The sequence below is a fragment of the Phascolarctos cinereus genome, unplaced genomic scaffold, assembly GCF_003287225.1.
Source record: "Phascolarctos cinereus isolate Bilbo 61053 unplaced genomic scaffold, phaCin_HiC Scaffold_30;HRSCAF=533, whole genome shotgun sequence".
Lineage (NCBI taxonomy): Eukaryota > Metazoa > Chordata > Mammalia > Diprotodontia > Phascolarctidae > Phascolarctos > Phascolarctos cinereus.
In genome coordinates this window covers 13,277-25,799 of record NW_027555636.1, presented here as the reverse complement: position 1 = coordinate 25,799, position 12,523 = coordinate 13,277, and the positions used below count along the sequence as shown (strand labels likewise).

General features: G+C 39.9%; 1 pseudogene across 1 annotated transcript; it reads left to right on the top strand.

Annotated features, from left to right (window-relative positions):
- Positions 1-4,376: 4,376 nt before the first annotated feature.
- Positions 4,377-11,369, top strand: LOC110203938 (caspase-14-like; annotated as a pseudogene). Its single transcript, XR_013485033.1, has 5 exons — positions 4,377-4,598; positions 5,531-5,756; positions 7,488-7,605; positions 9,628-9,735; positions 11,151-11,369. The product of XR_013485033.1 is annotated as a caspase-14-like (transcript).
- Positions 11,370-12,523: the final 1,154 nt, after the last annotated feature.

The window sequence follows — 12,523 nt, the reverse complement described above, 5'->3', positions numbered from 1 at the left end:
CATCTCCACCTCCTGGCTTCCTGTAAATGTTTGCATGTTGCTTCCTCTAGTTAGAGGTGAGCTCCTTGAGGGCAAGGACCGTCTTTTACCTTTCTTTGTATCCTCAGAGCTTACTGCAGCGCCTGGCACATTAATAAATATTTGCTGATTTGACTCCAGTTTTAAACCATCCCATTGTCAAGTTAAAGAAAGCTAAACACTAAATTTGTACCTAAAAAATACAAGTTGCTTCTCTTTATTTTTTCCATCCATATATTAATTCATTTATGTGCTTATCAATTTTTCTGTCTATCCTCAATTTATTATTTTTTTTTTGCTTATAATCCTGTATAGTCGGGCAAACTTTTGAACAAAAGGCTCTGACTCTACCTATATTTTTGGACTTCATGAAATTCATTTCTTCTGATGGCCAACTCCTTCTATTCTTAACTTGCCCGTGTACCACAGACTTTCTGCATTTACATCTTTGGTTTACTTCTACCCTTCTCTCATCTCTCCTCCCTCATGATTTACATAGAGTATCCAGCAAATAGACAAAAGCAGGGAAACATTCATAGAAATTAAAAAAAAAACCCAGGACTTAAAAATCAATCAACAAATATTTACTAAGCACAGGCTGTGTGTCAAGCACTGTGCTAGATGCTGAGGGTACAAAGACAAAAGTAAAATAGTTCCTGCCCTCAAGGAGCTTACATTCTGTTGAAGGAGACATGCACTTAGAAGTATATATACAAAATGCAATCAGAATCTATACACAGTGATTTTTGGAAGCAGGGCAGTTGCAGATGCAGGAATCAGGAAAGGTCTCATGTGAAGATGGAGCTTGAACTGAATCTTGAAGGAGATCCAGAATTCTAAGAGGGAGAGATGAGGACAGAGTATGTGTCAGGTGTAGTGGAAAGCCAGTAAAAGGGCAAAGAGTTGTGAAATAGAAGGTTATGTATGTCTCAGAAGCAGCAAGAAGGTCAATTTAGCTGGACTGGAGGGAACATGAAGGGAAATACTGTGTAGTAAGCCTAGGAAGATAGGTGGAGTCCACAAGGCAAAGAGCTTTAAATAATATGGCCTTATATTTGATCTTAGATGTAATAAGGAGTCACTAGAGCTTTTTGAGAAAAGAAGTGACGTGGTCATACCTGTGCTTCAGGAAAATCACTCTGGCTGGTATAAGGGCAATAGGTTGGAGTGGGGAGGGGCTTAAGGAAGGCAGATTTAATAAGGAGGCTGTTGTAATAGGCGAAGGGAGAGGCTGAACTAGTGTGGAAGAGAAGGGGGCATGTGGAAGAGACGTCATGAAGACAGAATTGATAACATTTGACAGCAGATTGGATTTGAGGAGTGAGTGTTGGGCATCATTGGAAGGATGGTGGTAGCCTTAGCAGGGACAAGGAAGTTTAGAAGACAGGTATGTTTAAGAGGAAAGACAATGAGTTGTGCTCAGACATGGCTCTTATGAGATGTCTGTAGTATGTCCACTTCAGAAGCAGTTGGTGATATGGTACTTGAGGTGAGGAGAGAGGCCAGGGCCATATATGTAGATCTGGGAGTCATCTACACCAGAACTGTGATTACATACATAGAAGCTAATGAAGTTACCAAATGAGAGAATAGTAGCTATGGTAATCCACCAATTACAGAGGAAAGGAAGAGAGGAGAATCAGTTCCAGGACAGAGCCTTGGGATATACCCACTGTAAGTGAACATAAATATGGGTGATGGTTAAGCAAAGGATACTGAGAAAGAGCAGCCAGACAGGGAAGAGGAGAACCAAGACAGACAGCTGGTGGCACAGTAGACAGAGCCCTGAGTCTGGAGCTCAAATCCAGCCTCAGACACTTACTAGTTGTGTGACCCTGGGGAAGTCACTTAACCTATTTGCCTCAATTTTAATTTTGTCAACTCAAAAATGGGAATAAAATAGCAGACTAAAGCATACTCTTTTTTTTTTTGTTTATTTGCTTTTTCTTTCTCACATTTTTTTCCTTTTGTTCCAATTCTTCTTTCACAACATGACTGAAGTAGAACTATATTTAATATAATTGTAAATGTATAGCCTATATGAGATTGGATGCTGTCTTGGGGAGGGGGGAAGGGAAGAAGGGAGAAAAAATTTGGAGCTCAAAATCTTATAAAAGTGAATGTTGAATACTATCTTTACATGTAATTGGAAAAAATAAAATACTGTATGAAAAAGAATATGATAGACTCTGATTCTCTTACTAATGTATAGCAGGTAATGGCAGTAGTGTGTATGTGGTAGAATCTCTGCTATATTGACGTTTTTCAGTCTTTGAAATTAAAAAATTTCAAGTCAATTTCAAGCCTTTCCTCTTCCTTACCTCCTAGACTTTATCTGTCACTATCTAATTCAATAAATATCTGCTGATGCTTGTTATTTTTTAAAAAATAGTACCTCCCTTGCAGGGTTTTTGTGAGGATTCAATGAGTTAAAAATCATAAAAAGTGCCTGATATACAGTAGGCACTATAGAAATGCTTATTTCCTTTCTCTAGTATCACAAAATACCATCTATGAGAGAGGAGGATAAGGTAGGGCAGTCTTTAGTGTCAAATGCTACAGAGTGGTGAAGGATGAGGATTTTAAAACAATTTTAAAACAATGATGAGGTGATGAGGGCACTGGTGAATCTGCAGAGAGCAGTTTTTGTTGAGTGATGAGACCTAAAGCCAGATAACAAGGGTTGAAGAGTGAGTGAGAGGAGAGGAAGTAAAGCAAATGATTGAAGACAGGAGTGTGGCTGAAAAAAAGGAGAGAGAGAGAAGGAGAGAGAGAGAGAGAGTGCAACAGCTAGCAGGGAAGGTGAAGATTTGTGGAAGGTAGGAAAGACTTGGGCCTATTTATAGGTTGTAGGGAAGTGATTCATGGATAGGGAGAGGTTAGAAGATAGAGGAAGAGGGGAAATGACTATAGGAGCAATCTGCTGGAGAACACAGGAGGGAATGGGGTTAAAAAAATGTGTGAGAGAGAAAGAATATGTGGGAAAGCAATAAATAAGTAACCTTATTCTTTTGTTCTTTTTTTAATCCTATTTTATCATGAAAACAGCAACTACTTCAAGGTTGAATTCAAAGGGACAGTATGAAAAAAATGATGGCCCTGAACTGGTAAATTCTTAATTTTATCTAAGCTTGAGTAATGTAAGCATCTGACAACTGCATGGCTTCTCGTTCAGGCAGTCGAACTGGCTCCTTACCATAGCTGTAAGAGGGGAGATTTGTATGTTGTTTCACTCATCTGTTCAAAAAACTCCATTGGCTGTCTATTCCCTTTGAGATAACATAGACTTCCCTGTTTGGCATCTGGAGCCCTTCAAAATCTGGCTCCGACCTAACTCTTCAAACTGATTTCATATTGCACCCCTTCATCTGTTTTCTAGTCAAGTCAAATTGGACTGCTTGATCTTCTCCAGAATCAGCATTCCACCAGACTGTCTTTCCATGCTTGGAGTACTCTCCTTCTTCACCTTGTCTTGTTTGTCCTTCATTCTCAAAGAGGACAATAACATCAGTGTGAGAGATGGCCTAAAGTGCAGTTCCCTCAGGCCTAAGTTTCACTTTTCTAGAAAAGCCCTAAGTTGAGTTTCCCCCTTTCTCAAAAATCCAGGTCAGCAAAGGCAGTTCCTGGTCGCTCCGCTTCCTGGCACATACATACATCTAGTTTCCAAATATGGGTATGTTTGCTTCTATTGGGTATTAGTTGCCGAGTTTAGATTGTACGCCTTGAGTACCCAGCCAATGGGGGAAAGAGGTAAGAGAGTGGGAGGGGGCACCGTTAGGGCTATAAAACTTTGCTTCTCACAGCCAGCGGGCTCACTCCCTGGCTGCTGCTGCTTGAGTGATAAGGGCTGTGCCCTTTCTCATGAGAAAGAATAAAGACATTTTCTGATCTCTGATGCAGACTCCAAACTCTTGATTTCGGTGGTCACTGTCCCACACATCAGGAAGGTGATGCCATGACTTGTATAGGAATTGGATTTGAATGAGGGAGGGCTGTGCAAAGTCACTGGATATGGCCCCATCCAGCACCTAGGGAATCCATGCTGCTATCATTCCTGTTCCCTCACAGGACTACCCATTCCCCAGATAAACTCAAACCCAAGCCCTGCCTTATCTCAGAGTGATATGATGTTACTCAGTGGTGCAGTACAGGTGGTTTTCATGTGGTAGTGCCACCTTTATGCCAGTTTTGTTAGAATGGCTCTGCTGTACTGGTCTGTGTATTTCAATACACACACACACACACACACACACACACACACATACACATATACCCCTACTCCAAAGAGAGATGGTTAGTTTGAGCTCTCAGATAAACCCCATCCCTGACCCCAGGAGATGGACAGGCAGCATATGGGCCTGTGTGTCTAGGATGTTATATTTTTTGATCCATAGGAATAAACTGGCCTTATTAATTTTACTTACAAACAGGAATGCTATAACATGGAAAAAATTTGTAAGGTTTTTGTGATGTGTATGAAGACAGGCAGACCAGGGGCTGAGCAGGATATAAACATAATAAGAAATTGGCTTGAAGAGTGTAAGTTTGAATGCATATCATGCATTGATCCTGATGAAAAGGTAAGCATTGAGATAACATTGATACCTGATTTTTATAGCCTGCTTCCTTTTTCATGAGGTCATCATGAATACTATATGAGGAGCAAAGTCTTCTTCCTTTCTAAACCCTGATAAAAGAATAATAATAATACTGCTATTGAGGGACAAGTGTCAGGGAGTTAATGAATTCAACTGCATTCTCATGGACTTTTTAAGCCTTCTGAGTATTTCAGTGGTATCTAAGGGCCTAGAGAGCCTATTATTTTCTTAACTTCTCCTGTAAAGGAAAGGCCTTCTGTTTCAAGAAAATGAATGCTCCATTAGTTGCTTTGATTTTACCAGGTTTACTGAGCTGAGTAGAATTTGAGATTCAAGACCAGGTGGACGGGCCACTACAGAGTCCCCCCTCCTGTTGTCTCTGTCTTGTTCCCCATGACCCTGGCTGATACCCTTCCTCACTGGGAAAAACAGCCCAGGGAAGTCAATCCCCTTGCCCTGGGGGCAATCACCGGTCCCAGGACTCCCTTTAGTCCATTCATTCATTCATTCAATTTTATTTTTGTAAACAGAATTTGGAGATTGGATTTCCCACATGTAACTTGAAAATTCATGATGAAATTTATATTAGATGCTATATGCCATCATATAAAATGATCCCAGAGTTCCAGTCACAATAAAAAAAAATGTTGTACTCTTCCAATTTTCTTTTGCTTCTTAAACTTTCTGCCTTTCTGAGGGCCAGGGGTTTCTTTTCACAACTGCTTACAAAAAAATGATGATGATGCCATCTTAGACACTCACTTCCTTTTAAAGGTCAATATTTTATGTTAGAAGATAAGCAATCAGTATCACAACCTGTGCAAAATGAGGGAATTCTGGGAATTACTATAGATAATACAAATAGTTAAGTCCATCGTCTGAACAAATCCATTTTGCAATGCCGTTTGCCACAGGAGTTAATGGAGAAATTAACAGAGTTTTGAGATGGAATAATTGGAATAAAAGATGATGTTAGTTGCTGCCTTGTTACTCTCATGGCCCATGGAGGAAAAGGCTTTATAAAAACAGTATTGGATGAAAGAGTCAACTCATCAGACATTTTTGAAATGTTCAACAATGAAAAGTGTCCAGCACTTCAAAAGAAACCAAAAATATTTGTAATCCAGGCTTGTAGAGGAGGTAAGTAGAAAGAAAAAGAACACATCATGAGTGGCAGGGAATTCTTAGGCTTTACCGTAAGTATTTTCTTCTTCTCTCTAGGAAATTCTGACCCTGATTTTCATCCCACAAAGACCTTCCTTTCTCTGCTGCTTCTAGTCATATCACAAGAAAAAAAACTCATTAGCTGCCCCTTGACATTTATAAAGATATCAAATTATGTATATTTCCAGCCCCAAAATACCAGAATATTGAGAACTTACAACTTAGAGTGTCTTAGGTCCTTTAAAGTAGGTGGATTCAAGATCTTAGTATTTATATGGGTAGCTAGGTGTCACAGTAGATAGAGCACTGGCCCTGGAGTCAGGAGGACCTGAGTTCAAATCTGACCTCAGACATGTAACGCTCACTAGCTTTGTGACTATGGGCAAGTCACTTAACCCCAATTGCCTCACCCCCCTCCAAAAAAAAAGACCTTAGTATTTATAAATCCAAGGTTTTACTGTTTTTCCACTGTGATATTCCCTCTTCTACTTTTTTATGGGTGCTCTCTTCCTCACTCCCTTTGGGATGATTTCCTGTGATTTCTCAGGGCTGAGTGAAATACAGTGTATGAGGTACTCTAATGGGAGGCAGAGGACCTGGGTTTGAATCCTCGTTCTGTCATTTAAAATGCTACTAAGAATAACCAGCATTTTTATGGAGATGAGGCTTACAACGTGCTTTACATATATTGTTCATGTTAACTCCCTCTGTGACTTTGGGCAAGCCATGTAACCTCTCTGGGGCTTGGTTTTCTTATTTTTAAAATGAGGAATTGGGCTGGATTATTTCTAAGTTCCCTTGTACCCATAAATCTATGATGCCATGGTCCTACTAGCCTCTAACATGATGAAATTGCTCGCCCGTGGCCTACTAATTCTGAGGAACGTTACTGTTGATAAGTGTGCAGTTTGCTCCTTAAAATGGGATCTGGCTTATCTAGTTTTTCTGGAGCTACTGGGGCCTGTAATTGTGAACTACCCTCTCCAATGTATATGCACTTGACAGAAATAGTTCATTTGGACCCTTACTATTTCCAATCAGTTTAATCAATTTGATATTATCTTATAGGGCTGGTGATTATAAGTTCTGTATCTGAGGCCTCAGGGCTGTGAGCTGCCTCCAGTAAATTCACTTGCTTAATCACAGGAAGCCAACTAGAGGCATTCTGCCCTTGTTTTTCCTTGTCATGGGGATCAAGCCCAGTGTGGTGGAGGTGGCTCAATTACATGGAAAGTCTTCCAGCTTTTTTTTTTTTACCTCCAGACCATTCTCTCTTGTCCAATATGATCAAGTGACCATCTTGTGACCATCTAGTGAGTGGAGATATTCCTTGCCTCTTCCAACTTGTGACCCTGCTGATATACCATTTTTTCCTTATTTTACCTTATGTGTCATATGTGAACCAACGTGATGCTGTATTTTGTTTAGCTGCTTTAAAATGTTCAGGTAATAAATCTGGTATCAAATGTTATACATTTGTCAAGGCCCTGGAAGAAGCATCCACTTGATAAAAAGGGACCACAGACCCTTTAATAAAATGCCATTGGCTCAGAGCTCTGCCTCTGACTCTTTTGTTGTGGATTGGACAGTTATAATCCTCACACAGTGACCAGTGCTCATTCTTGACAGTTTCATTTGACATTAGCATCAGATTATTAGATGATTGTTTATCCCACTGTCTATTCACATCTTCTCTCACAAAAACAGAATGAAGAGATAGTGGTGTTATTCAAGCTGACAGTCAAAAAAATGGAACTGGATGGTTCAAAGAAAAAGCGACTTCCCACATCCAGTGATTACTATATCATCCATCCCACCCAAGAAGGTAAGGCAATGAATTGATATGCTGCTAAGGCATGTTAAGTGAAAGTGATTATGATTGTTCAAAATCTGGTTGTGCTTATGTAGGTTTCACATTTGTCATAAAACTATTCTTGCTCATCACCATGTAACCATAGATCACCACAGAATGAAATGACTAATTCCACACAACATCTCTCCTAATGCACAACTGGTTCAACACACTAGGACTTCGGTCTTCTGGTCAACCATTCGTAAGTAGGCAGATTCTAATCCCTTATTTAGATGAAAGCAAAGCTGGTATAATTATAAAATTTTCAGATGACACCAACCTGAGAGAGCTACTAAGTTGGATGTTGGAATCATAATCTAGGAAGATCTCAACAGGCTAGAATTTTAGTCAAAATTTAGTAAGATGTAACTTAACAGGGATAAATACAAAGTCTTAAATCAACTACTTAATTAAAATGTAGGAAGATATGACTAGAGAGCAATACATTTGAAAAAATATCTAAGGTTTTTAATGAACTATAGGTCAAATATAAATCAACATTGTATGATATGGTAGAGAGAAAATGCATTAAGAGAATATGTTCAGAAATTGGCTGATCATCCCAATATCCTCTGTCATGGTCAGACCACAGTTGAAATATTGTGTTCAATGTTCAGTACCTCAACTGGACAGTAGGTGGCACCACAGTAGATAGATTGCCAAGCCTGGAGTCAGGAGGACTCATCTTCTGAGTTCAAATCTGGCCTCAGACACTTACTAAGTATGTGACCCTGGGCAAATCACTTAATCCTGTTTGCCTCTGTTTCCTCATCTGTAAAATGAGTTGGAGAAGGAAATGGCAAATCACTCCAGTATCTATGCCAATAAAAACCCAATGGGGTCTAGACAGCACTAGAATGATTTTTAGGAACCACCTCGTTTTAGGAAAGACATTGATAAACTGGACCAAATAGGAGTAGGGTGACCAGAATAGTGATGTGGTTTGGAGATTATTTAGGGATGTTTAGTTTGGACAAGAAAAGGTTAGGGGGCAGTTAGGGGGCACAGTAGATAGAGCACTGGCCCTGGAGTCAGGAGGACCTTAGTTCAAATCTGGCCTCGGACACATAATACTTACAAGCTGTGTGACCCTGGGCAGGTCACTTAACCCCATTGCCTAGCAAAAAAACCCGAAACAACAACAACAAAGACTAAATAAGAGAAGGTTAGGGGTAACATGGTAACTGTTGTGAAGCATTTGAAGGATTACCATATTTAAGACTGATTCCATGTATTTGGCTTAGCCCTAAAGGTCAGAAATAGGAAGAGGGGGTGAAAGCTGCAGAGGAGCAGGTATAGGTTTGATGACAGGAAACTTCCCAATCGAGCTCCACTAGGATCAATTGAATAGAATAGAAAGTGCAGACAGCCATATTTGGGATTACTATCAGTAAAGCTTACCAAATAATTATTGCTGTGCAAAGTGGAATTGACTACCTTGGTAGATGGTAGGTTTTCCCTTACTTGAAGTCTTTAGGTGAAGGCTGACTGACCATATCCTTGAAAATGTTGCATGGGACATTCTTCTGACTATGAGCAGGATGCTCTAGGGACTGGCCAGTTACTTTACAGGGTCTATTTGAGACTCTGAAAGTTTCAAGTTATTGACTGAAGCATCACTGGGAAAACACAGCCTAGGCTTCAGATAATATCTGGTATCCTTCACACTATTTTGCTGGACGGTGAGAGCCTTTTCCTAGTTCTTGGCCACTGTAAATTGGTTACTGATCTCATCTGCCATGGATTCTTTATGGCCTTGGCATTGAGACTGCCTAGTTAGTGAACTGCTAGGATTAAGGGCCCAAGAGATTTAGGAAGCAGCAAGAGTGCAAATACTAGGCAATTTAATGAAAATGTAATCATGTCCTAGTGTTTATAGAACAAAGGAGCATCTTGCTTAGGGAATGTTTTTTATAGCTTCTGAAGTGAGTGTGTGTATTTTTAGAACACTTTCATCAAAAACATAAACAATTCTTCTCATTTCTCCACTGGTAGATCACATTGCTTTACACCACTCAGTGGATGGTTCTGTGATGATTCACAATAGATGAAGTCTTTCAGAAACATGGCAAGAAGTTGCATATTGTGGATTTTTTTACTCAAGTGAGTTATCAGTACGTGGATTCATGATCCATGTATGCTATTTTTCTTCCACTTGTTAATAAGCATTTATTTCATTTTATCAGGACATTCCTTGGAATTCCCTAAGTAGGATTTGTGTATGTGTCTGTGCGTGTGGGCTAGGTGCCTGCATTCTTACCTGAAGTCTTTCTCCTCCTGAGATGATGTCTTCTTCCTCCCCTATCTTTTCTCATGGTTGTTTTACTTACTTGGTAGATTTTAAACTTCTCTTAGGGCAGGATTGTGCTGCTATTTTTTTTTAAATAAACAAGGGGCTGAAATGTTCTTTAAATAGTCATTTTGCACTTTTTCACTTTCTCATCCCCCTCTTTCCCATCAGTTTTAAGTTACTGTCCAGTAATGAGAATGGATCAGCCTGGAAGTAGGAAGAACCACTCAGCCCCCATGTTCTTTGGGCTGAATGGAGGGAAATCAGAGTCAAGTTTATTACAAATATCTTCTTCATCTTCATCAGTATAATAATACTTTCCATTGCTATTGTGCTCTACAGGAAAATTGTCCCCTTCCAGACAACTCCAGGAAACCCTCCCAGGCCTCAAATCAACATTGTGGGTTGGTCGGATGACAGGTCTAGCATCTGTCCTCTTCTGTCCACTCATGCTACAGGCACCTAGTTAAGACCCTTATCAGCCTATGGCAGTAGGCAGCAGTACCCCAAATGGTCTCCTACTTTCTAGTCCATCTTCTACATAATCACCACAGTAATCTTCCTGAAGCAGCAATTTTACCATATCATTTCCCTACTCAAGAAATTACAATGGCTCCCTATTGCTTTGTTTGACTTTTAAAATACTTTACAATCTGGCTTGCTACAAACGCACATACACACACTCTACATTTCAGCCAAACTGGCCTACTCTCTTGTTCTACAGCCTCAGACCCTGTCTTTGTCTAATGCCTGGATTTCACTCTCTCCTCACTTCTGCCTCTTGGAATCTCTAGCTCTTCTACTAGTTTAAGCTTTGGGTTACTTCCTATACAAAAGTTTTTGCCTAATCTACTGAGTTCTTAGCTGCCTTAATCTCTCCCCTCTCCCATTACTTTGCCTTTATTTTGTCTATACCCTATATATTTATCAATGTACATATTGCATCTGGCCTTAGAACATTAACTCATTAAGGGCAGGCACTATTTCTTTTTGGTTTTTCTTTCCCCCTTGCCTAAAGTGTTGCTTAGAGCATGCTGAATGCTTAATAAATATTTGTTTAATAATCATCAAACATTCACTAAGCACCTCCCAAATGCCAGATGTCTAACTAAACTTTGGAGATACAATAAGGGACTAAAGCCAGCCCTGCCCTTCAGAAGCTCAGCTATCTAATTATTGAATTGAATTTTACTCATCCTTTGCATAATTTATATTTCTTATTTTGTAGGTGAACAACAGAGTGGTGCACACAGACTTTAACATGGGTAAGAATCCTGTCAAAGTAGTACTGGTCACAGAGTCCACTCTCACCAAAGCTGTGTACTTTTGACACTTGGAGGCAGAGGTTGAGGATTTTAATTACAGAATAACTTGTTCATGCATTAACATTGTGCTACACACTGTATAAAACACCGGCTCTTATATATGTGTGTGTGTGTGTGTGTGTGTGTGTGTGTGTGTGTATGTATATTGGTTGGAATCTACCGTGGAGTTTTCTAGATTGTACAAATCCTAGAAGGTAGATAGGAGTAAAAACAAATGTGAACTATAGACAGAGGCTTCGTCATAGGAGTTCTTTCTGTCAAAAGATGAATTTCTCTAATTTTTAAAATGTATTTCATGTTTCTAAGATGTTTTAAAAATGGTTTATTTACTACTTGAACTTAATTTGTCGAGATATTTGGAGACAGTCTGTTTTCAAGAGATAAGGCCCAGCAAGCAGGCTGTGCCCTGAGCTTGTACAACAACCATCTTTTGCACTCGCAGTCTGGATGATCTCACCCTCTGGCAAAATGCATTGCTTTGATCAGCACTAGGTGTTCTCTGAGGGATTTATGATTTTCATGTTAATCGATAACGATTTAGATTTGTTAGAGCTTCCCTATTTCCCAGGGACCTGAGAGCCAGAAGCAGCCAACGTGCTAGAGCAGAAAGCAGTCAATTCCATCTCTTGATACTCTGGACAATCCCTGCACTTGTAATTGCTAAGTGAAAAGAACCAGATGCTGCACTTCTGTTCCCGCCACACTAACTCTGGTTCTGTACCCTGCTAAATGATCACAAGCCTCAAAGACCCTAAGGAACTTAGAGACTGTTCCCACAGGGCCCAAGAACTCCTGTGATGGTCCAAAGATGCCTGCACGTGGGTCCTTGCTGTGAGAACTGTTTACTCAAGACCTAAGAATGATTGCGTTGGGTCCTGCCTTTTTGTGGGTTTCAAGCTTAAATACCCTCCCCCTGCCACAAATCACAAGCTCTCCTTCTCAGGAGGACTTTGGTTGGCAAACCTGTTTTCCTCACTCTGAAATTAAACTTCTGTTTTGACTCCTGACTCTCCTGTCTCTAGCCTGCTTTGTTAGAGACCTGTTCCTGTGCCTTTGACAAACCTTTGGTTCCTCAGACATTTCAGATTCTGCTTGCCACGGGAGGAAACAGAGGAGGGGAAAAACAGTCTTTGAAGTCAAAGAATTCAAAGTTTAATAAGAGAGACAGGTAAATGTCTATGTTTGTATAGATATGTGTGTATATATATGTGTATATATGTACACATACACACATGCACATACATATACACACACGGGGTGTGTATGTTAAATCTTA